Raw genomic sequence first — 25,482 nt, 5'->3', positions numbered from 1 at the left:
AGCAAAAAAAAAAAAAAAAAATTTAATGGGCAAAGGACCTGAGAAGACATTTCTCGAAAGAAGACATATAAATGGCCAAGAGGAACATGATAAAGTACTCTGTATCTCTAATCATCAGAGAAATGCAAATCAAAACCACAATGTTTTCATTTATTTACAATGAAAACAAGTGAGAGTTTTCATACCTGTTAGAATGGCTATTAATTGAAAGACAAGAAATAACAAATGTTGGCAAGAATGTAGAGAATGGGAATGTTTATACACTATTGATGGGAATGTAAATTGGTATAGCCATTTTCAAAAACAGTATGGATGTTCCTCAAAAAATTAAAAATAGAATTACCTTATAATCCAGCAATCCCACTTCTGAGTATATATCCAATGGAAAGGAAATCAGTATCTCAAAGAAATGTATGCTCTCCCATGTTCATTGCAGCATTATTCACAATAGCTATGATATGGAAATAACCTAAATGTCCATTGATGGGTGAATGCATAAAGTAAAAGTGGTATTTGTATTATACACAATGGAACATTATTCAGCCTTACAGGGGAAGGAAATCCTGACATTTACAACAACATGCATGAACCTGGAGAACATTATGCTAAGTGATATAAGCCAGAAACAGAAAGACAAATATTGCATGATCTCACATATGTGTGGAATCTAAGATAGTCACATTCATAGAAGTAGAGAGTAGAATGGTGGTTGCCAGGTCTCAAGAGAGGGGAAAATGGGGAGACATTGGTCAAACGGTACAAAGTTTCAGTTATGCAAAACGAACAAGTTCTAAAGATCTAATGTATAGCAATGTGAACATAGTTACCAATACTATATTGTATACTTGAAATTCGCCAAGAGAGTAGATCTTAAGTATTCTCACTATAAAAAGGAAGGAAGGGGCTTCCCTGGTGGCGCAGTGGTTGAGAGTGCGCCTGCCGATGCAGGGGACATGGGTTCGTGTCCCGGTCTGGGAAGATCCCACATTCCGGGGAGCAGCTGGGCCCGTGAGCCATGGCCGCTGAGCCTGCGCGTCCAGAGCCTGTGCTCCACAATGGGAGAGGCCACAACAGTGAGAGGCCCGCGTACTGCAAAAAAAAAAAAAAAAGGAAGGAAGGGATAACTATTTGAGGTGATGGATATGTTAATTTACTTGATTGTGGCAATTATTTCACAATGTATACCTATATCAAAACATACATTGTACACCTTAAATATACACAATTTCTATTTGTCAATTATACCTTAATAAAGATGGGGGCAAAAAGATCATGGTGCTATTACATAGAATTATATGTGGAATATAGCTTAGCACAATGCTTCATAATCATACTGATTAAGGAATCAGTAAATACCAAATAGTATATTTGAAGATATTGTAAATTTGAAGAAATATGAAATATGTTCTATGGAAGAGATCCAAGAAAACCATCTTTTGAAAGGTTATGAAATATCCCAAAACCTCATGATACTGTGAAACATTGGTCAGCCCATGTTGTCCTAGGGCAACATATTCTTGTATCATAGTTTCATACTTTTTAGCTCACAATTCATCTAAAAGATCTTTTAAAAACTATGTATCACATATTTTACTTTTTATTATAGGGTTTTGAATTTTGTTTCTAATTATTAGGAAAGAGAAATGTATACATTTCATGAAATAAATGAGGTCTGACTAATTAGAATAAATATTTCATAATATGATTTGATGAACTAGGTTTTAACTCTTATTGAATGAAGTGCAGCTGGTCTGTGAACACATCTCAGAAACAGCCATTGCTTATGCAAGAATTAGAGTTAATTTCTTGACTCTACAAGACTGGGTTGGAAATTTAGTAAGATACATTTAACTAGTCTGTCATACTTTTCAAAGAAAGCCCCGTACTCGTAGCTCTCCCGGTGGGCTTTATCTCTGAACTATCGTTTGGTGGGAGAACCACTACTCATATCTTGGTGGCCTTTATAGAAACATCAAAAGGAAAGTGACTTAAATTAAGCTGCCCTGAAGCTGACTCTCCCATTTCTCAAGATTTTCCTGTGCATTTTGACTTCCTGTGTTTAACTCAGCCCATCACTAGAGTCTTCTTCTTTCAGTGAACTTCTTTCAGTCTGGGGGAAAATGGAAGGATGATAATTTCCCATATCGTCAACGAACAGAAAGCACTATCTGTGTATTTATAGCCTGTTTGAACAGGACAGAGAGAAAAAAAACAAAACAAAACAGAGGGGATGGAGATTTTTTTTAAGTGCTATAACTGCTCCATGAGATCACCGGTTCTTGGGTTGTAGAGGAAATTTTGACAGAATATGAAACTTAATTAATTGTTATCAAAAGATTATGCAGGTAACTTTAAAACTGTTAGTCAACATTCACACCCGCCAATTCTCCTAAACCAATATCCTGAAAAGAGCTGAAATTTACCTTTCCATTATCATGAAGTAAATGTCACAGAATTCTTGAGCTAGAAGCTTTTTGAAGATACCTAACTCACTACTTCATTTTCAGGTGCCAAGAAAATATGAAAATATGAGAAGTTTTTAACAAATCTTTTAAAAATACATTATCATTGTATTATCATTGCAAATAAATGAAAACAAATGATATATAGTGCAGCAAGTAAATAGGAAATAAAAGAAGACTCTCTTCTGATGCACTCTTCCTGCTGAGGTAGATATTAAGGCTATTTTTTTCCGCAGCCAGGTTGCAAAGTGCTGGTACAGCAGAAACTTTTTGTTTAAAAAAATGCTAGACACAGTATTTACTGTAAAAGATAACTGGGATGTGATAGGATTTTGTTATCCAATTAGATGAAATTATTAAAATTCTAGGGAGTCTATGAGTAGTTTAATTAAACTGCTAATGGAGGGACATTCTAAATGACAGAATCATAGAATAGTAGACTTCGAAAGGACCTTTGAGATCATATAATCTGAGCCTTCAATTGAAATGTAACAAAGCTTAGAATCAGAAATGTTAAATAATTTGTCCCAGGTAAAAGAGTGGCAGTGCTTGAAATACAACTTCTGATCATTCTGAGTGTCATGTTCTCCAACCATAAAATAAATATAATTTATTTATATGTTATCTGGCCTGCTCACCTCATTGGTTGGTTGTGAAGTTTAAAATGAAGTAATATAGATGAATGCATTATTTTAAAGTTACCTAAACATTGCAATGAAATGTAAGGCAGTATTACTTGAGAAGTAGCATGGTATCCTGTAAAGAGAACCTGAATTTAAGACCTAGTTTAACAATTTATAGAATTCACATCTCTGAGCCTGAACTTCTTTATCTTCAAAAAAGAGGAAATAATGAACTACTCTGCCGACCTTATATAGTTACAAGGATTAAATGAGGTAGATAATATATGGTGAAGATCACAGTAAACTGTAAAGTGATATGACAGCAAAACCCAAATATAACTAACGTTCCACGTGGCCCAGTTTATGCAGAGTATTATAAAGAAACAGCAGTCCCACAAAAAATACACACATGCATGCACGCACACACATATACACATGTGCAGATACACTTGTTATTGTCTGGTTGTTATTTTTTATTCTATTTTAGCCATCCTAGTAGATAAGAGGTGTTATCTCATTGTGGTTTTGATTTGCATTTCCCTAATGACTAATGATATTGAGCAACTTTTCATGTGTTTATTGACAATTTGTATGTCATTTGGAGAAATGTCTATACAATTCCTTTCCTCATTTATAATTGGATTATTTGCCTTTTATTGTTAGTTGTAGAAGTACTTTTTTTTTTTTTTTTGCGGTACGCGGGCCTCTCACTGTTGTGGCCTCTCCCATTGCAGAGCACAGGCTCCGGACGCGCAGGCTCAGCAGCCATGGCTCACGGGCCCAGCCGCTCCGCAGCATGTGGGATCCTCCCGGACCGGGGCACGAACCCGTGTCCCCTGCATCAGCAGGCGGACTCTCAACCACTGCGCCACCAGGGAAGCCCCTAGAAGTACTTTTATACACTGAATACAAATTCCTTATCAGAGATATGAGTTGCAAATACATTCTCCCATTTCATTGGTTGTCTTTTTACTTTCTTGATGGTGTCCTTTTAAAATTTTTTTTATTTTTTATACAGCAGGTTCTTATTGGTTATCTATTTTATACATATTAGTGTATATATTGTTAATCCCAATCTCCCAATTCATCCCACCACCACCACCACCACCCCCACTTTCCCCCCTTGGTGTCCATACGTTTCTTCTCAACATCTGTTTCTCTATTTCTGCCCTGCAAACCGGTTCATCTGTACCATTTTTCTAGATTCCACATACATGCGTTAACATATGATATTTGTTTTTCTCTTTCTGACTTACTTCACTCTGTATGACAGTCTCTAGGTCCATCCACGTCTCTACAAATGACCCAATTTTGTTCCTTTTTATGGCTGAGTAATACTTCATTGTGTATATGTACCACATCTTCTTTATCCATTTGTCTCATTTGAAGCACAAAAGTTTTTAATTTTGATGAAGTCCCATTTACCTGTTTTTTTTCCTTCTGTAGCTTGTGCTTTTAGTGTCTTCTTTTTAAATTTTGCACTCATTCAAATATATGTACACAATACAGAGGTTTAAAACTAATCCAGGGATCACGGACTATCTACTCCAAAGTTAACCTAGCCACACTGGATCTTGGCTGTACATAAGGGACAGATCAGAACTCTGAACTATGCAAATTCATTGATTTCTACATTCTTCCACCATCCCACCCCTCTGCTCCCACCCTACTCCACCCTTAGTTTTTGCCAAAGTTCCTTTTGGAAGAATCCAACAGTATCACAGCTGAACTAGAAGGAAAAAGGCTACAAGGCCTTTAAGGATTGTAGCTAAAAGGCTACAAAGGCTAAAAGGCCAAGATATGTTGGGAGATCAGTATGTTCTCAATGATCAGATGTCTTTGTGGTACATCTTCAGCTAAGAAGTTCAGTATAAAATGTATGGACTCAGAAGGGGCAGAATTGGGTAACAACAAAACTATTTTTCTCTTCTTTTATGGGCTCCAAAATTGTAAAAAGGAATGACAACTAAAGGCCTGAAAGAAGAGTCAGAAAAGCATAAAAAGTGAATACAAGAACTCAAAAATACGTAGTGGTCTATGCTCCTTTTGTGAAGGGGCCGATCGCTCTGCATAACTCAGAGGGTATTGCTGGGTACTACCAGCTAGTACCTCTCTTCCAAAGTAGGTGCAGGTTAGCACTACATCCACCTAAAGGGAGATTGGAGTCATCTTAGAATTCCAACTACAGCAAAATAGGACCAAACTAAACTAGAAAGTTTTAGTCCCAAATCCCTTTTTATAGAAAAGAGTATTTGATTGGTCCAAGCTAGTCAAGTTACCACCTCCGCTCCAATCAAAGTGGCCAGCATTGTGTCGCACAAACATGGCTCCTCCTGTACGGAAAGCTGAAAACATGTCTAAGATGAGATCACTTTTATGGCAGTTTCACTACCTAGGGAGAAGAACAGTAGTAGTCTATCTGATTACCTAATCTCTGGGCAAGTCCACAGTCTTTACAGTTGATGTATTTTTTAATGAGTCTGTCCTGTTTAGAATCAGTGAGGCTTTTCTAACTTCTATACACACACACACACACACACACAAAATAATTCCCACAGACCAGTTAAATTACCACTACAATTATGAGATTTAAATACGTTTTTACAAATACATATCTATGTTAAGGTCTTTCTCCAAATATAGTGAATTCTCCCATAACACAAAATAACCCCAAATTCTGATGGTTTTTTGTGTTGCAAAGTTATACTTCACTTAACTTTTCAAGCGAATAGTTTCAAAATACATTTTCAACTGGGAGCATGGATCAGTGGTTAAAAACAGGAAGTTTGATGAGTAAACTTGAAACCAGTGAAAATACAGAAGATAATGAGGGAAATTCAAAAAACCTGAAATTGTCCACAAATGTGATAGCTATGGAGTGGTTCCTAAGATTTCCCACATGAACCTGGTAGTGGAAAGCATGACTGTAATATCCTGTCAAACAAGTAGTAAATCAACAGAAAGCAATCATAGGCTGTTCTCAGAGGTGAATTTAAAGTGTTTTCCTTAGTATTTTGGAGATTTAATAGAGTTTTGGTGACCTTTATTCAAGAAATCCTGGAATAATCATTGTCTGAGACCATGACACTAGCAGAATTCTTTAAGAACCAATTATGCGGGATTCCCTGGTGGCACAGTGGTTGAGAGTCCGCCTGCCAATGCAGGAGACACGGGTTCGTGCCCCAGTCTGGGAAAATCCCACATGCCGCGGAGCGGCTGGGCCCGTGAGCCATGGCCGCTGAGCCTGCGCATCTGGAGCCTGTGCTCTGCAACGGGAGAGGCCACAACAGTGAGAGGCCCGTGTACCGCAAAATAAAATAAAATAAAATAAAAAGAACCAATTATGCAAATTTTAAGGAAGAGCACCAGAATTCAATGAAAAAGCACAATCAAAGCTAACTAGAAATTGCTTGAAGTTTCCCTCAGAGACAGTTTTAGAACCCCCTGAGAAAGTGAAGACTTTATACTAGTAGAAACTGGAGTGAAATAGAGGAAGGCAAGTGAAAAAGCATCATGTCAAATAACTCATTCCTATGGCTCAAAAGGCCTAAACAATGGTTTGGGAAAATGAAGTCAATCTTTTTTTTAACCTTGCATTGGAATTAAAACACCAATATGAATAATTTGGCCATTTCCTTGGTCTTCGCTTGCTATATTTATAATGGTGTATTTGATGGTAAAATGATAAGTAAGTAAATTTTCCCTGAGTTACTGGCATATGTTCAAACCTAAGACACACGAATGGAGGGGTGACGATCATGGCCTGAGCCATTGCAAACCCTGAATGCTCAAGCAATTTCTGCAAAGTTCACCAAAAGCACACTTCCTCGGAGACTTCTGATTTTCCAAATGTGTCCAAGGGGCCAATTAATATTCTATATTAGGCTTAAAAATGTGTTTTAAATACTCTTCTTATTTGACAAATTCATGATGAAATGGAAGTTTTTCAACCACATAGACGTAAGCTCTCTTAAATAGAAGAAAGTCCTGGTAAGGGAAAACCACTATTTCTCATCTTAAGAAAACTTTTTAAAATCATCCTAAATTTGGCTTCTCAAAGACCTTCTTGGATTCCATCAAGTTCTCCCTTCTGATTTAAGCTTATAAAACAAATGGCTTCTGGAAGAGTAAGACATGACTATTACATCTTAGCCAAGACAAGCCTACTTGTCCCAGTGTTACTGAGTGATCTGGAAAACCTCAGCATTTTCTGAGGCCTTACTTTACTCTTGCATCAGACCCTAGAGAAGTTCTGTCACCCTAGGAAGACTGAGAAGTTCTGTCAAAAACTGTGGTACATCAATTAACAGGCTTTTATTGAGTACCATCTGTATACTCAGCACTTATGTTCCCAAAATCTAGACCCCCTCTGTGTACTTAGGCTGTTTTATCTCTGTTTGTGTCAAAGTGACTGCCTTTACAGAGTGACAAGAGGGATACCAGGATCCCGTCAGGCTGCTTGACACATACCGAGATTTGGGGTGCTCCTGTGATGACTAAGAGCTAACCTTTTCAGGACATTGTCATTTCCTCTCTTCACCACATCTCATTCTTTCCAGGGTATTTCCTTTATTTTCAGATACAGGGCAGTTTGCCAGCATATCTTCTGTCATGGGGTATTAATCATTATACTATGCCAAGAATTGGAATGGGATAGCATGGCGACTGCTTTCAAAACTCCCTCACTCTGTCAGCATAATCCTAGTTTTGCTACTTTTTGCATTTCATACTTTTCTGACCCAATCAGAAAATAACGACTTTGTTCCCCAAATGAACTTTCTTTTTACTTCTTCTCTTCCTTATTATTATTCCTCTTCTCTCTTTCTCCTCTCATAAACTCTGGTTCTGTTGTCTAAAATACTTTTGCTTTCACAAGTGGGTATGTATATCAGTTTCATTATTTTCATTAAGCCAAAATGTATTGAGTGCCCACTAGACTAGCTACTTCAAAAAATAGATACAGTAACTAGACACAGTCTCAAAGAGCTATGGTCTCAGGGAGGAGGGAGTAGGAAAGTGTAAATTAATAAATAAATAACCACTAAAATGGGGAATAAGTTGAGGATGAGAAGTGCGAAGTCTTTTTGGGGTCAGGGGAGAGAGAAGTTCCAAGAGTTTGGGTGATCAGGGAAAGCATCATGGTAGAAAGAGATGTGGTGGACAGAGTCTGGTTAGATATCATTACAGGCCCAGGAGGAAAGGCAACAGAACAGAAAAGTTAGAGGCATGCAGCCCGTGTGTAAAAATTGTGACATATAAGTCTGGGAAATAATGAAGCAGCAAAAGTTTCTGAGCAGAGGAGTGGCCTCATCTGAGGAAGCCTGGGGAAGGTCAACCAACCAGCAGTGTTGTTGGGGAGCAGGGGTGAATCCAAATGTCCAGGCAGGAGCCAGAGTCATGTAGGAGCCCCACCAATTGTCTAGACAAGAAGAAATATAGGTCTGAACTGAGGAGACAACAACAGAAGGAAGGAAAGAGAAAAAACAACATATGATGAACACCTTCATGTCAAGAACTGCATGAAGTACCTTGTCAAGTATTATTCCATTTAATGGAAAAGAAAAATGGGAATGAGAGACAGAACCAGGGCAATGGGAGAGAATGAGATTACTATTTATTAATAAGTAAGTAGAAAATGTGCAGCTCTTTTCCAATCCTCTCAATTGGCCATGTAGGGGATCTTATTTTTGTCATTTTATAGATAAGGATACCAAGATTCCATGAGCTTAAGTAATTTGCTCAAGGCCAAAAGGGTAGTAAGTAGCAAAACCATGATGTGAACCCAGACTTATCTGAGTCCAAAATAGATGCTCTTCCCACCCTGTGTACCACAAAGTCTATAGAATCCTCAATAAACAAGAATTTATTAGGCATGGAGCATGAGAAATGAGAAGGAAGGAAGGAAGGAAGGAAGGAAGGAAGAGAGGGAGGGAGGGAGAGAGGGAGGGAGGAAGGGAGGGAGGAAGAAAGAATGAGGGAGGGAGGAAGGAGTTTTGAAAGATGACTCATTCCCATCTTACCCCTAGGTTCTTCATGACCTTTTTTTTTTCTTTTTTTCTTATTTTTTCTTTCTTAGATTCCATATATATGTGTTACATAGACCTACTAGAGAATGGACTTGAGGATATGGGAAGGGGGAAGGGTAAGCTGTGACAAAGTGAGAGAGTGGCATGGACATATATATACTACCAAACATACGGTAGATAGCTAGTGGGAAACAGCCACATAGCACAGGGAGATCAGCTTGGTGCTTTGTGACCACCTAGAGGGGTGGGATAGGGAGGGTGGGAGGAAGGGAGACGCAAGAGGGAAGAGATATGGGAACATATGTATATGTATAACTGATTCACTTTGTTATAAAGCAGAAACTAACACACCACTGTAAAGTAATTATACTCCAATAAAGCTGTCAAAAAAAAAAGATGACTCATTAATAATGGTATCATTAATAAAAACAAAAACAATCTGAGTTTGGAGTTTAGTGAGTATAAGTTAATAACTTTAGTTATAAATATGCTGAGTTTGAAATCCTGGCTGATTGTCTAAGTAAGAATATCCTAACAACAGTTGGAAATTGCTAGGTTTTGGGAATCATAAGGAGAGAGATCTTGAGATGAAGGGAAAAGAGATTGAAGGGATTCATGTGTAAAGCAATGTGAGAGGGTGAGGAGTTACCTGAGGCAAAGAATGTGGAGAAAAGAATATCTTCATTATGGAGCAGAAGGAGGAAGAAAGAGCACGTAGTGAAGGAGGTGAAAGAAGAGTTCTCAGAAAGAGTAAAGAACCCAGCAGACTACAGTATCACAGAGGACATAGGAGGGGAAAATCCCAAGAAGGGAAATTCCTGCAGAGAGGACAAGGAGAAAGAGGACTGAGAAATGCTTATTAGATTTGTTGCATATGAAATATCTGGTGACCTTCCAGAAGGCGGTTTCATAGAGGGCTAGAGGTGGAAGCCATATTACGAGGGGTTAAGAAGTGAATGCATGAGTGCGAAGTGAAAGCAGAATTTGTACTCTTTTAGAAATTTGGTGGTGAAAGGAAGAGAGATAAGTAGTAGCTTCCTCAAATAGCAGAGTCAGAGGACAGTTATTTTAGTATAGGAAGGGCCCTCACCATATTTGTGGGCAGAGGAAAAAAGATTAAGAGGGAAAAAAGATGGTACCTAAAGGATGGAGCAAAAGCAAGAAGAAGGGAGCAGTAACACACTCAGAGCAGTGTTCTTGGCAAGAAAAAGAACAAGCTACCTTCTTCTGATGTAGAAAAAGGGAACAGAGGTTACCCTCCAGGAGATATTGAGAGAGTTCATATGGACTGGCCTCATTCTCAATAAAACATAAGACAAATATCTAAATAAGCACAGGAAAAGAGGCTCTCTCCCACAAGTTTGGAGTCCCATATTTTAAAAGAAAGAGAAATGTTTACATAGGTCAGAAAATGGAAATTCAGTTTTGAAAAGTTACCAGACTTGAACAATTTCTTCAGCTACTCTCTATAGCCTTTATTCCATTTTTCCAAAATCTAAACTGTTATTCTCTAAAAAGTACATATATCTCCCTTGGACTGCATGGTTACAATTTGGACAATGAAGAGAGCCTTTTCGGTTGTCAGAAATGAAGCAACTCTGTCCTCTCTTCTGTGTTCTTTTGAGGAGAAGGTTCAGGATATTTACTTCAGTAAATTTTGGGAAAATAAGTACTGATCTCAATGTTTATTTTCAAAGGCTATCAATTATATGGTGATTTTGATCAGTCTACCTGTAACAAATGCCATCTATTAGCAAAACATTTTATTTTACATGGATTAGCAACAGAAACTTTCAAATAAACTCAGTTACTAGAGCTATCTTCCTAGCCCTTTCCATTCTCATGTTTAATCACTAAGAGCTCACATTCACTGATCTGGTACTCCATGTTGGTTCATGATGTACATGAATGTATCATTTAATCCTTGTAATAACCTTATAGTGTATTATTATTATTCCCATTTTGCATATAAATAAGTATTAAGCCATTTTCCCAAGTTCTCAGAGATAATAACGGTAGAACTAGCGTCAGTCCTGGTCTGACTTAAAAGCTCGGCATCTGAAGATTAAATTGGACCACCTCACAATTCAGTTGCATATTTCTATAGATACAGTTTTTCTTCTTCTCTAACTTCTTTGGTTATCTAAGATGTCTCCTTTCTGCCTCCCTCCTCACCACGAGAGTCTAGTATCCTTGGAAGAGAGCCTAGAATATTGTACCTCTTCAAAATATATGGAAGTAAATTGAAACAAATTAAAATCAACTTTAAAACAATTAATCATTGGGTTTTCCATCACATCTGCTTTGTTTCCACTATACTTCCTACATTCACAACCCCCCCTCCCACATTGGATTCAAGAGGATATCCAAGTGTGGGAATGTGAATATTATTGTGAAAATAACCCTGTAAAACAGCTTGTCTACATAAGACTCTGCTTAAGTCAAGTGTGTGAATGCATAGAAGATGAAGAGGGCCTTCTCATCAGCAATTACCCGGGAAGATTTGAGCTGAGGATTTCACTCCCTTAGAGCTGATGTTCACTTGTTCATTTAACAGCTATTCGTGGAGCACCTTCTATTTGCTTAAGCAAGTTCCTGCCCTTTATGAGTTCTCAGACAAGAGGAGAGACATCAGGTATCCTACAATTGTAGAACAGACTGGTAATGCCAGAACAGAGGTGGGGAGGATGGCCAAACAACAGCTTGACACTTTTTTTGTCATTAATTATATGTATTTCAAGCTAACTTCTCAATATGGGCTCATTTCCTGTTTGCATCAACATGAAGCCTCAAATGAAACCACACAGTGTATTTCATTTCAAAATGAAACTCATGACACAGCTAAGCAGTGAGTCATCCTCAGAGCCATGAAATTTCAATCCCAGTATTTTAAAAACTGGTTGGGTCTTTTCCATCATTAAGCTGCACTGTGTGTTTCTAGACCTGAACTTCTTTATCACCCATTTTAATTTAGATGATGATTGTCAAAATAGCTCATCTTTGTGTTACAGTGATAAAATCTGCAACTCTCTACATCACTAAAAATGAATTTGGAACAGAGGAAATAAAGTGAGGAAACTATTTTCCTTACAGACCTAGATAATGGAGAAAATTAGAGATCTGATCATAATTTTTCCACAGAGACTATCCTCACAGCCTAAACTTGTATTATTATTTTCACTTTATTGGGTGCCCTTCAGAATTCTGTAAGTTAACAAAAGGCTGTATCTTTTCACTTTGGAAAGTCAGTCAATGAAAACAAAACCAGCTAGGACATCTTACAGTGAAGAGTAGAAAGAACAGACCCAGGTAAATAACACAGTTCTATATTGGTGAGGATGCCTCCTAAACCGTAGGTGATGTCACAGCTGCTTGTCTATTTCCCACCCTCCTCTTGAAAAAAACAAAAACAAAAACAAAAAACAAAAAAACCTCAGTGATTTCTCAGGTTTAGAACACAGGTCAGGGTGAACCAACCACCCAGGAAGGTCCTTTAGATTGTAGCCTCACCCTTACACATCAAAACAAACCCATGTAATGCAAAAGGAGAGGGAGATGAAAGTATATGTCAGTTAATGCAGAAACAAATTCACCTTGACCTCAACTTTTAGCTGATTTTCAAAAAGTATTCTTGTGCATCCCAGAGCACACCAAATCTTACATGTGATCGTGCATCATCTCAACCTCCATACTTCTCCGCTTCACCCCTGTTGTCACTACCTCACATGTGTACCTGCACGTCCATTTCAGCCCTACCACACTAAGGGTATGTGAAGAATGCACAGACAAGTGAGTCAGAAATTGTAAAACCCTCGCAGAGGCCAGCCCCAAGGCTGCAGATCTCAGGCAAGCCACATGATGGTTTCCAATGGCACTGACACGCACCAAGACAAGAAGTTTCATTAATGTAGTGCTCACTGGAAAATCCTAATGAATCACCTACTATATGACAAACAAGGAAATTGATAGCCCATATCCAACCTTGTTACTCTGTGTGATGGAGAGGTGACAGTGAACTAGAAAGACGTATGTGGATTTCACAGCCCCTGATGGTTTGGTTTGGTCAAATTCAAGGCCCTTCTTAAATACTTAGCTAGAAAGATAAGTGATACACAGAACCACTTCCATTGTGACACATCTTCCTCTTTCACCCTTACGAATTTTAGTGCACACCCAGATCAAATCCTGGTCTTTCCTTCTCTCTTTACAATGGAGTCACATCTTGCTCCAGGGTTAGGTGGCTCAGCCCATAAAGTGAAAATCTCATGTAATTCAAATTACCCTTGAAAATGCCTAAAGTCCCCTACAGCATTCAGTGTCCTCAGTAGGTGATCTTATCAGTTCTCTAATGTTCCTCTAGGTCTTTTGATTAATTTTCAGTGCCTACATTGAGCATGTCAATAAATCCTTCACCACCCACTTACCAAGTTACTTGAAAATCTGTTTCATGTCTTTATTATTGGTCAGGGAAACACTTAAAATTATTCAATACAATCTTTCCATGGATTTCTACCGAAGATATTGACTATTTCAGGCTTGATTGAATATGCTGCCTGCGTAGAATGAACATATAACCACATCACTACTCATCCCAACCTTTACCCCACCTTTTTGTCTCCCCACCTCTATACTGTCCCTTCTCTCCTTTCCTCCCTCCTTTTATTTCCACAAAGTTCAGTTCAGATAAATCAATTGCTCCTATCAGGAAAATCTCCTATAATGAGTAAATGTTCTCAAGAAACATTCATAAACCCACTTGCCTGACTTTCTTCCACCAAAACTATTACTTTGTATTGCTCTCATATGCTCATTCATTCATTCATCCATTCCACAAAGATTCACTATGAACCAACTGTAATACATACCAGACACCATTCCAAGCACGGGGCTTACTTACATCAGTGTTCACAACGAAGTCCCTGCTCTCAAGGAACTCACTTTCCAGTGGGGTAGACAGTAAGTAGGCATATTCCTAAGACACTGTCAGTCAGGACTGAGTGTTAAAAAGGGGGCATCAGGTAGTCAGATAAGGCTTCTGAAAAAGGTCTTTGACCAAAGACCTAAGTAAGCAGGGAGACAAGCCATGTGGATATCTGCAGAAACAGTGTTAAGGACAGAGGGGAGCAGCAAGAGTAAAGGTTTTTAAAAGAGCATGGGATTGGAGTTTTCCAGAAGCGACCAGGAAACTTCCAGGATGGATGAAGCTGAAAGCTCAGAGGGGAGAGTAGTATGAGATGACTTTGAGAGTTGGCCAGAATCCAGAAGGATTTTGGCTTTTATCTGTGGATGTTATGTGAAGCCCTGATCCATGGATCTTTTTGTAGGAGGTAGCATGACCTGACTGAGGTGTTTTTAGAAGGATTTCTCCAGCTGATCTGTGGAGAGTCATGGGGAGGGACCTGTAGAGGGAGAAAGACAGGAAACTGGCAGGCTCCTCCAACCCTCTAGCATTAGCCTAGTGTCTCAAATTAGTGTTTCTCAGTATTTGCCTTTCCTGTCAGGAAAAACAAGTGAGAAAAGTTTTCTAGTTAAGTGGTTTTTGGTTTTCTACCAAACTATTCAACTTTCACACAGTCCTTCTCTCCTGCTCTCTAGGTCTGACTCTCTGCCATGAAGTCTGCTTCAAACCTGCCCTGAGAGCAAAGCTCCCTGGTGCATGGGCCCTTTCAGGGCCCTGGAAGCCACATAGATTCACCCAATACCACCCTCTTAATAATATAGGGTTCTACCTTTTCAGTTTCTTTTTCACACAGAGATTCTGACAGCTTTATCAAAAAACATAACAGCTTGAAATCAAAAATTCAATGTTAGTTCCTGAAAAAAATAAGTATTTCTACTAATAAAGTAATGTACATTTAATACAGACAGTAAATTTGCCTCTGAAGCACTGCCTATGTGTAGAGTAGTTTTTAGTGCCATGGAAAATCTGTGAATGTAACAGATTGAATTTTGAATCCATAAGAAGTAATTTTTTAACTTTACCTGAGACTTATTTAGAGGCAAATAGTAAGGCTTTTTTAATTAAGTAAAGAAAGGGGACACCTGATTTAGTACAAAATACAACGTATAGTGCAAATTATTATCACTGAACTCCCCATTTCTCACATATGTGTGTATATACACACACATATACACATATAGGTACACATTTATATAAATTTTTATCAAATGTAAACCTTTTGTCAACCCTATCACTTAGCTCCTCTCACTGTCATCACACCCCTTTTCTGATCATTGAGTGGCAGTCAGCTGCCTGAGTCTATGCCTGCTGGTGTCATGCCAAGGAAAGTAGACTTGATTCTTTAGGCCATGTGGGTCCATTGACTATTTCAGAGAACAGAAATAATATAATTTTTCAATGTTCATTTATTCAAACATTTGTTGTACACCAACTATGCAGCAGGCGCTGGGCTAGGCAACGGTGGGACAACCACGAATAAGACATAGCCTGTGCCCTTATAGTCCAGTGTGACTGCCACATGGAAAGTAGCTGGTAGGGAGCCAAGTCTACAGACAAGAAGGCAATAGCAGCCTTTTGTAACAGTCTAAAAAGAAAATGGCGAAGCTAAAAGAAACTCAAGGAACATGTCAGAGATAGAATCCTGGATTCTTTCAGCCATTTTACTGTCCAGTTTTCCTTCCTTACCAACTCTCAGGTAATTCCCTCCAGGATTTTCCCTGTAAATGCTTATAACACTTCCAAACTCTGAGAGCTGTACCAGAGTACCGTGCTTTATTTGCTTAAAAATAAGTAGAATAAATATTGCCAGTGAGTTTAGTCAAGGATTTGCGTATCTGGGCATTATGGTAATAAAGAAGAGGAAACTCATCCAGAAAAGGCATGAAAATAAAGGTCTGCTTTATAAAGCAATGATGACAAAATAAAAGTACTAAAGTCCTTATTAAATAGACACCATTCATCACTCTCAATAACGTACTGCAATACTTCCCAGTACTTCAATAGAAAAAGAAAGGCCTAAGTTTTGGCACCATCTGAAATCTGGCAGGCATAACATTTAGCTAGTCTATAAAGCTGTCTTTCTCCTGGGATGTCCTCAAAAGACAATGCAGACTGCCTCAGAGCCACATTTTAAAACAAATAGTCCATGTCAGGGGGAAGAAGCCTTGAAGTGCTGTTTTGTTTGCTTTTCAGAATCAAGTGAATAGAACAGGATTAGGCTAGAGACACCAAATTTCCCCAGATTATCACCTGAGACATTTAGCCACAAATAGATGAAATCTAGTTGTGACTGATAAGCCCTTTGGCAGGGAGCAATCGTCTCCTTCCATGTATATCCTTCAAGTGAAAAGCCTTGACACATTTTGTTCCCTAAAATGGTTGATCCTTCTCAGGCTGGCAGCTAGTTTACCAAGGTCCTAAGCCAAGCGCCAAAGCGAAGGCAGTGGTTACTATGTACACATTTCCATGTCCAACCACATAATCCTGATTTTCTGATCTTTGCTGATAAGTGGCTGTGAATAAAAAGAGAAAGGGTGATAGACTCAGAAAAGCGAGCTCTCAACTGCCTGTTTGGTGGCATTATTGTTTCAGTTATCTATCAGCATAACAAACCATCCTGAAAAACAGTGAGCGGCATAAAACAACAAACATGCTATTATGTTGCTGTATTCTGGTGCTCAGGAACTTTAATAGAACATAGAGGGATGACTCGTTTCTGCTGAGTAATGTCTGGGGCCTCAGCTATGATGACTCCAAAGACTGTGAGGTGACTCAAAAGGTATGGCTGGAAGAGCAGGGACAAGAGAATCCACTTTCAATATGGTTTCTTTAATCAAATGTCTGGCCCTTGGCCTGGGATTGGTGAAGGACAAGCACAGCTGGGGCTGTTGACCAGGGTGCCTACACGTGGCCTCTCCATCTTGGCCGTCTCAAGGTAACCAAAATTACAATGTGATGGCTCAGGGCTCAAAGGACAAGTATTCCAATAAGCAAGGAGGAAGCTGCATGGCCTTTTGTGACCCAGCTTCAGAGGTCAGCTAGCATCACTTCCAGTGTGCTCTGTTAGTCAAAGCAGTCACAAGCCTACCAGATTCAAGTGGAGGAGACATAGACCCCACCTCCTGATGGGAAGAATGTCAAAAAAATTGCAGCCATGCTGTTAAACTATCCCAGGTACCTTCCCCATGGATGTCACCATCAACAGAGAGGCAGATTGTATTTAGGAGCACAGTGGGGGAGTGGGGAATAGGGAAAGGCCCCTGTAGGTACAAGTGTGTAAAATGAGAGGACAGTCCTCACCAGACTAATCTTCTCACTGGAGCACATCCAGGAAAACTCAAGATCTAATTTCCATGTACTTCTATTACTTGGAACAGGGCTTCTTAATGTGCATTACTCAAGACCTCCTTTAGGGTCCTATGGCCCCTTTGACTAATGATGCTTCAGATGTGACTCCAGATCCCACCATTGTCAACACCATGGGACTACCGTGATTCCTTCCAGACCAGTCCTTACACATCAGGGCAGAAACAAGGAAACAGAACATTACCAGAGCTGAACAGTCATGACTGTATGAATGTATGGGGCAATTTTACCCCTTTCCTGGATACCTATCCCGATTTTTCTGGGTGTGGGGGGTTGGGGAGAAGGAGGAATCATGGATTCCTGTTATCATTAGCCCCCAAAGCCATCTTCCAGCTGTTCAATGTCACACCCAGTGGGACCAGGGAGCAGCAGGGAAGGGAGAAGGAGGTGAGCAATGCACAGGGCCAGGCATGGATCAGCAAAGTATTGAGATTAATTATATAATTATGCAACTATATTAATATCAAATGAAATAAACTCTAAGGCATAAAGCTTTACTAGAGATAGTGTCACTTCATAATGACAAAAGGTACATTTCATATGACAGAAATAATTTTAAATTTTCATGCAAATTTTGACACAGCCTCAGAATATTTAAGCAAAAGTTAGCAGAAAAAATAAATAAATGCAGTATCATACAGTAATAGTTTAACAAATCTTTCTATATCTGATAGACCAAGAATATAAAAAGTCAGCAAGAATATAGAAGGTATTTAATTACATAATTATAAAATTAGCAAGCATAATTAAAGCATAAGCACACTTGAAACACAAAGATTGACCCACACTGATTCTCGAAGCAAGTTTCCAAAAATACCAAAATACTGGTTTCATTCAAAGCATAGTCTCTGACCGCACCTCAATGTTGTTAAACTTGACACCGCTAACAGAAAGATAACTAGAAAAATCCCATATGTTTAAAATCAATAAACTTCTAAATAGCTCGAGTCAAAAAAAGAAATTAAATTGGAAAATAGAAAAAATATAGAACTGATTAATAATAAAATGCCACAAACAAAACTTGGGGAAATACAGCAAAAGCAGGAATTAGAGAGAAATTGCTAATCTTAAAAGCCTGTATTAGAAAAGAAGGAAGTATTGAAAATTAAAGTGCTAAGCATCACCTGGGCAGAGCAACTTAATAGACATTTCTCCAAAGAAGACATCCAGATGACCAAGAGGCACATGAAAAGATGCTCAACATCACTAATCATCAGGGAAATGCAAATCAAAACCACAATGAGATATCATCTACACCTGCGTTGGCTCCCAAACTGGCCCCCATATACAGAGGGCAAAGAGAGCCTTAAGAAAGAAGTAGGCCACTGGAGATTGGTAGGTGGCGGGTTTAATAAACAAAGGAACTTACACATGCGGCTATAGGTGGGCGGCTGCAGGACAAGTAGATCTCCACACCCACCAGACAGAATCTTAAAGCTTATACACAGGCCTTAGCTGGGTTCAGTCATGTATGCTGTCCAGATGGTCTCAACCACACCTTGCTCTCTCAGGGCTGTATCCTTCAAAGCAGATCCAGCTGTGGGAGCGTGGGCAAAGCGTACTTTCCAAGGACCTGGAGGTGGGGAGGACCTCCCAACTGCCTGGGTCAGCTCCTGGGTCAACGGGTGGTCATGTCCTCTCCATGACCTCCTCCAACAAGAGACTGCTGTCATCAGAGCAGCTGTCATCAAGACAACAAGAGATGTGTTGGTGAGGATGTGAAAAAAAGGGAACTCGGGCACTGTTGGTGGGAATGTAAATCGATTCAGCCACTATGGAAAACAGTATGGAGGTTGCTAAAAAATTTTTAAAAATATGATCCAGGAATCCCACTCCTAGGCATATATCCAAAGGAAATGAAAACAGAATATGGAAAAGATACCTGCATCCTCGTGTTTACAGCAGCATTATTCATAATAGCCAAGATGAGGAAACAACTTAAGTGTCTGTCAGCAGATAAATGGATAAAGACGTTGTGGTGTATATATGTATACAATGGAACATTATTCATCCACAAAAAAAGAAAGAAAACCCGCCATTTGCAACAACATGGATAAACCTTGATAGCATTATGCTAAGTGAGATAAGCAACACAGAGAAAAACCAATATCGTATATCACTTATATGTAGAATCTTAAAAAGCCAAACTCGTAGAAACGGATTGCAAAATGATGGTTATGAGGGGCTAGGAAGTGGAAGAATTGGGGAGATGTTAAAGATAAAAACTTGCAACTAAAAGATGAGTAAATTCTGCAGATCTAATGCACAGCATAGTGATTATGGTCAATAATGCTGTATTGTGTCTTTCAAAATTGCTAAGAGACCAGGTGTTAAATGTTCTCACCACAAGAAAGAAATGGTAATTATGTGACATGATAGAGGTGTTATAAAGCTACAGTGATAATCATGCTGCAATATATAAATGTATCAAATAAACACACGGTATACCTTAAACTTACCCAATGTTATATGTCAATTTTATCTCAATTAAAAAAGGAAAATACGTTTGAAAACTTTGTGAAATTGAAAAATTTCAGAAATATATCACAAAAACTGATTCAAGAACTGGGAAACTTTAATAGTTTTATAATGATTAAAGATACTGAATCAGCAGTTTAGTCACTTGTGTTGGCTTCTATGACATACTTTTCTTCACTTGTGCAAGAATATTTGGCTGTTGAATGCATATAAATTTATATTTAAATATAATTTAATTCCAATTTAACACATACTATTCCAGAGTATAGAAAAGAGGAAAAAAATCCTCCTCAACTGTTTGAGTTTTGCATAACGTTGATTCCAAAAACCGACAAAAGCAATACAAAAAAGGAAAATTACAGGCCAGTCTCAATCATGAACATAGATGCTAAAAACCAAACAAAATACTAGCTAATCAAGTCAGCCCAAGGATGCTCTAATGTGCTGGAATGTTCTATTTTTTTTACCTGGCTGGTGGGTACTTGGGTTTTTTAAAACATAATACTTTAACAAATACATATATGCTTAAATACATTTTGTACACTTCTTCTGTTTATAGGATATATTTCATTATAAAAACAAAAACAAATAATACCTAGGAGCAACTGACACACTCACTCTTTCCCATTAAACTCATCTGCTGTTTATCTGAACCTCTCAAAATTCTGCACTTGGTGCCACACAGAGTGTGACCCACACACCGAGTAGCAGCAGCATCACATGCGAATTTGTTTAAAATGAAAATTCTGGGTCCCTTGCTGAACTAAAATCTCTGGATGTAGGACTCAGGAATCTGTGTTTTAACAAGCCCTCCAGGTTACTCCGAGGCGCACTCAAGTGTGAGAAGCACAGCTTTTAGTAACAGCCGCAAGTACCAGAGGGCTTACAAGCAAGAGGTGGGACTTAAGCCCAAGGGAATTTGAGCCAGAGGAAACTTGGTGTCCAAAATACACCCACTGTCTTACCTGAGCACATATTGCACCATGTTGGGTTTTCCTTCTTTGAGAGACCAGCCTCACCTGGACCAGTCTCATTTCACAGTAAGAATGAAGATCATTTTTCAATAACTCACACCTGAACATCTGTGTCAATTATAGAGCCATGGTTCTTTAACTACAAGATTCCTTCTCTGAAATGGTCACTGTGTAAGCCTCCCAGAGTAAACTTGCTGCTCTAGCTCTGAGTGAAGGGGAAGTGTGTTCATTCTGAATTATCCAGGGACAAGGACTCTCCTTAATTCATAGACTAATCATGCATTTGTGGTAATATTTAAAAGTTTTCCTCCTTCCTGCCTCCTTTTTTGTCCTTTTCACTGTTTCCCAGAATCTTTGCATACACAGAAGAAATGATTGAAGGTCGCTTTCAAATAGGATCCTTGGATACCCACAAATGATTCCCTGGGAATAGACACCAGAACAACTGGCCAAAATAATACATATTTTAATTATGGATTATAATGCTTTTATATATATGTGTGTGTATATATATACTTATATATATATACATACATATGGAAAATAAACCTCAAGAAAGTTGAAGAGCTATCAGTGGTAAAATATGAATAAAATTTATTCTAACTTTTTAAAATTTTTATCAGAGGTATACATTCACATAATTTGAAGATAAGTACAGTTATTTTACAAGGCCTAATATAAAAAAATAACCCCCTCCCAGAGGCAATCTTTCCTCTCCTTCAGAGGATTCTTTTGGAATTTATCACTGTATCACTAAATAACATGCACATATTGTAAGTTTCTTGATTTTTCAGTTTTAGTCATTATCTGTTGATTTTCTACCAGGGAAGATGAGGCTTAGCTTTCTCTAACCTATTCCTCTCTTCCCACCACAAACACACACGGATTTTCCCATAACTACCACCATCCCCTCATTCACTCAATAGAGCTGTATTGAAATTTTGGTTACATCAACATTCATTGTTTATGTTACGGTGACTATATAAATGCCATCCACAGTTGAGACATGCAATCTACATGATTACTTTCCTTCCCTGTACAAGCTTTGGTTAATGGGGATGGGGAGAGGTGAAAGAAGGGGGAACAGTTAATAACTGATGCTTCTTTTCCTTATTTTCTCACATGCTTGGTTTTCTATTTACTTATCACCAATTTAATCCCAAAATCTCTGCCAGATGTCTGAAACTCCCATCAGTATATTGTGAAACACAGTGTCAGTCTATTAATTTCATCTTCTTGAGAAAAATCTCTTCTGGAACCTTCTGATTCACTTAATTCTAGATATTAACGCCTAACTATTTTCTCTATGCCCAATGCCTAGCTATTGTCTTAGGCTTTCCCTTTATTCGTTCTGAAGAGTCCTTTCCACTCTCTAATATTAAATGCCCTGTTTCTTATTTCCTGTGTCTTTCCCTTTCTTCGTTTACGTCCTCATTTTAATGGATCATATCTCTGAGAAAAAGCTCATAGGAGATTAACTTTTTCAGACTATATCTAAACGTTTTTTATTCCATCTTCACGTTTGCTTATGAATTTGGCTGAGTGTAGAATTCAAGGAATCATTTTTCCACAAAAATTTGGAGGCCATGTTCTAGTTGACAAATGCTTGGTGTTCTGATTTTTTTATCTTTTGTATGTGACTTTTTTCTGGAAATTTGTAGAACTTGTGAAAGTATAAAATTATGTGTTTTTAACTCTGCTGGGAAATCAATGGATCCTTTCAACCTGGAAACTCTAACCTTTACTTGTGGAAATTTTTCTTTGACTATTTTGGTAATAATTTCCTCTTTTCTCTTTTCCCTCTTTCCTTTTTCTCCTTTTGAACTCCTGTTTTAAAGATTTTGAACTTCACAATCTGGGCCTCTAATTTTATTATATTTTCTATTTTCCATCTCTTTTCCTCTTTTATCAAATTTCTTCGAGATTTTCTCAATTTTATCTCCCCACTGTGCTGTTGAGCTTTTCATTTCTGTTATCATATTTTTAGTTTCTAAGAGTTCCCAATTGTCCTTTTTTAAAACAACCTGTTCTTATTTCAGGAATGCGATATCATTTTACAGCTCTCTGAGACCACTAATGATGATTTTTTAAGTAGTCTTTCTCCTGAAAATTTTTCTTTTCTTCTAGGTTGCTTTTTTTCTGTATGTTTATTTTGGTCTCTATGTTTCATGGCAAAGTCTTACCTCATTTACCTGGTGACCTTGCTTGCCTATCATCTATTTAAGAGTGTGGCCCTGAAAGAGCTGATTGGAAGTTCTGAATCTGTGGTTGGGGATTGATTACTACAGGCTTCACTGTACCTGTTGATCCAGCTGGGCTATTTCCTTAGAGATCCCACTCCTCAAATATCAGTACCATTGCTTCTTTCTCTTGGTTTGGTAGAGTTCCAAGAGAAGGAGCTTCCAGTCTCCTATCTAGAAGATACATGTCTCTCTGTCAACACTTTGGGAGCTACATGTAGAAGAGGCCCAGGTGGGACTGTGGATCTCAGTATTCAGAATATAAATTTGTTTACGCCCTATGTTTTCAGTAGTATACTTTCACCCTCAACTGTGTCTGACAGATTCTAGTGCAGGAAACCTCTGTTTTACACTCTCCAATTTTCCTCAGTCTTCCCCAGGGTGGGTTGGGGACAGAAAACCACTATGACTTTGTGGATTGGGGGAGGGGATCTAACTGCTTTTTTTTTTTTAATTTTTATTTATTTATTTATTTATTTTTGGCTGCGTTGGGTCTTCATTGCTGCACGCGGGCTTTCTCTAGTTGAGCAAGTGAGGGCTGCTCTTCATTGTGGTGCTCGGGCCTCTCATTGCAGTGGCTTCTTTTGTTGCGGAGCGCAGGCTGTAGGCACGCGGGCTTCAGTAGTTGTGGCTTGTGGGCTTCAGTAATTGTGGCACGTGGGCTCTAGAGCGCAGGCTCAGTAGTTGTGGTGCACAGCCTTAGTTGCTCCGCAGCATGTGGGATCTTCCCGGACCAGGGCTTGAACCCGTGTCCCCTGCATTGGCAGGCAGATTCTTATCCACTGCACCACCAGGGAAGCCCCCTAACTGCTTTTTAAAGAGACTTTAAGTCAACACTGTCCTTTTTAGCACTACCTCTCCTCTCCCAAAGGTACTTTATATGCCAGTTCCTCAAGCTTGTAGGGATTCTGTGTGTAAATCAGGTTTGTTTTCAGCTTCTTACTGCTGCCACAGGATTCAGCTTTCTCAAGTATCCCAAATTGTGTTGATGTTGTCTCATCTCTCATTTTCTTTATTTATCCTTTTAGATTTATGTCATTCTCCCCCAAAATCCATTTATTGTCATTTTATGAGGTGTTTGGAGGAAGGAAAGTAAATGTGTGTGCTCAATCCACCATCTTGACCCAAGAGTCACAGTAATAAAATTCCTCAAAATTCTCTTTGCAGTGAAAGAATTTCAATGATTACCTAGGGAATTTAATCAACATTTTAAAAATCAAAGACAAAATAATTAATATAATCACTTTGAGATCTGGTGATGTCTACAAGAACTGAATACACCCCAAATCAGAAATATTGCACTTCTAATACACATCCAATAGAAAGATATACATATGTTCACCAAAAATTATGTACAAAAATATCCATAGCAGCACTATTCATATTAGCCTAAAACCGGAATCAACCCTAATGCCCTCAACAGTGAAATGTATGATAAATATTGGTATGTTCATGGAACATGCACAATATACACAATGGAATACTATAAAATGAAAATGAGTAAATTACTGCTATATTCAAGAACACAAATATAATATTGAGTGAAAGAAGCATATACTAAAGAGCATATATTATAAAGTTTTACTTCTACCAAGTTCAAAATTATTCTGTGGTGACAGAAGTCATAATAACATCCCCCTCTGAAGGAGAGGACAATGGCTGGAAGGGAGTGGGGGGCACATTTCTGGGGAGCTGGTAATTCCTTGGTCTGAGAGGTGGTTCTGTATGTTCCTCTGCATAGATTAATCAATTATACACATGATTTGGCCATTCTTCTGTTATACTTCAATTTAAAATATTCCTTCAAAATAATTTTCTTTTAACAAAAACAAAGAAAGTCAAGTCACTAAATAGATGCATTTGGTACCAAACTCTGATTTAAGTAGTTTCTTAGGTTCAAAAGCCAGCTTTGCTACTTATTAGCATGTGACTTTGATTAAAGCATTATTTAAATTCCTCTATAAAATTCAGATGCAGTCATTCATTCATCCCACAAAAATGTACTGCATGCCTACTATTATAGGCACTTGGGATACAGCAATGAGCAAACACACCCAAATCCTTAACCTCATAGAGCCAATATTCTGATAAGGAAGGGAAAAAAATGCTTGGAGGAAAAAAAATAATAAATGCTCTACCTACCTCCCAGAATTTCTGTGACTCTCAAAGGAGATCAGGATAAGAACCTGCTACTCAAAATGCTGTCAGATGTAGCCTATTATTATTATTAGTCATGCTCACCAGGAAATTGCCACAACCCTGCTTTGTAGATACATTCCTATTCCAGAAAATAAGGAATATGAGGATGAGAAGGCACACATTCACTACCATCTTAAAAGCTGTTCAATTTACA

Source organism: Globicephala melas, chromosome 4 (assembly GCF_963455315.2).
Source record: "Globicephala melas chromosome 4, mGloMel1.2, whole genome shotgun sequence".
Taxonomy (NCBI): Eukaryota; Metazoa; Chordata; class Mammalia; order Artiodactyla; family Delphinidae; genus Globicephala; species Globicephala melas.
This window is presented reverse-complemented; position numbering follows the sequence as displayed.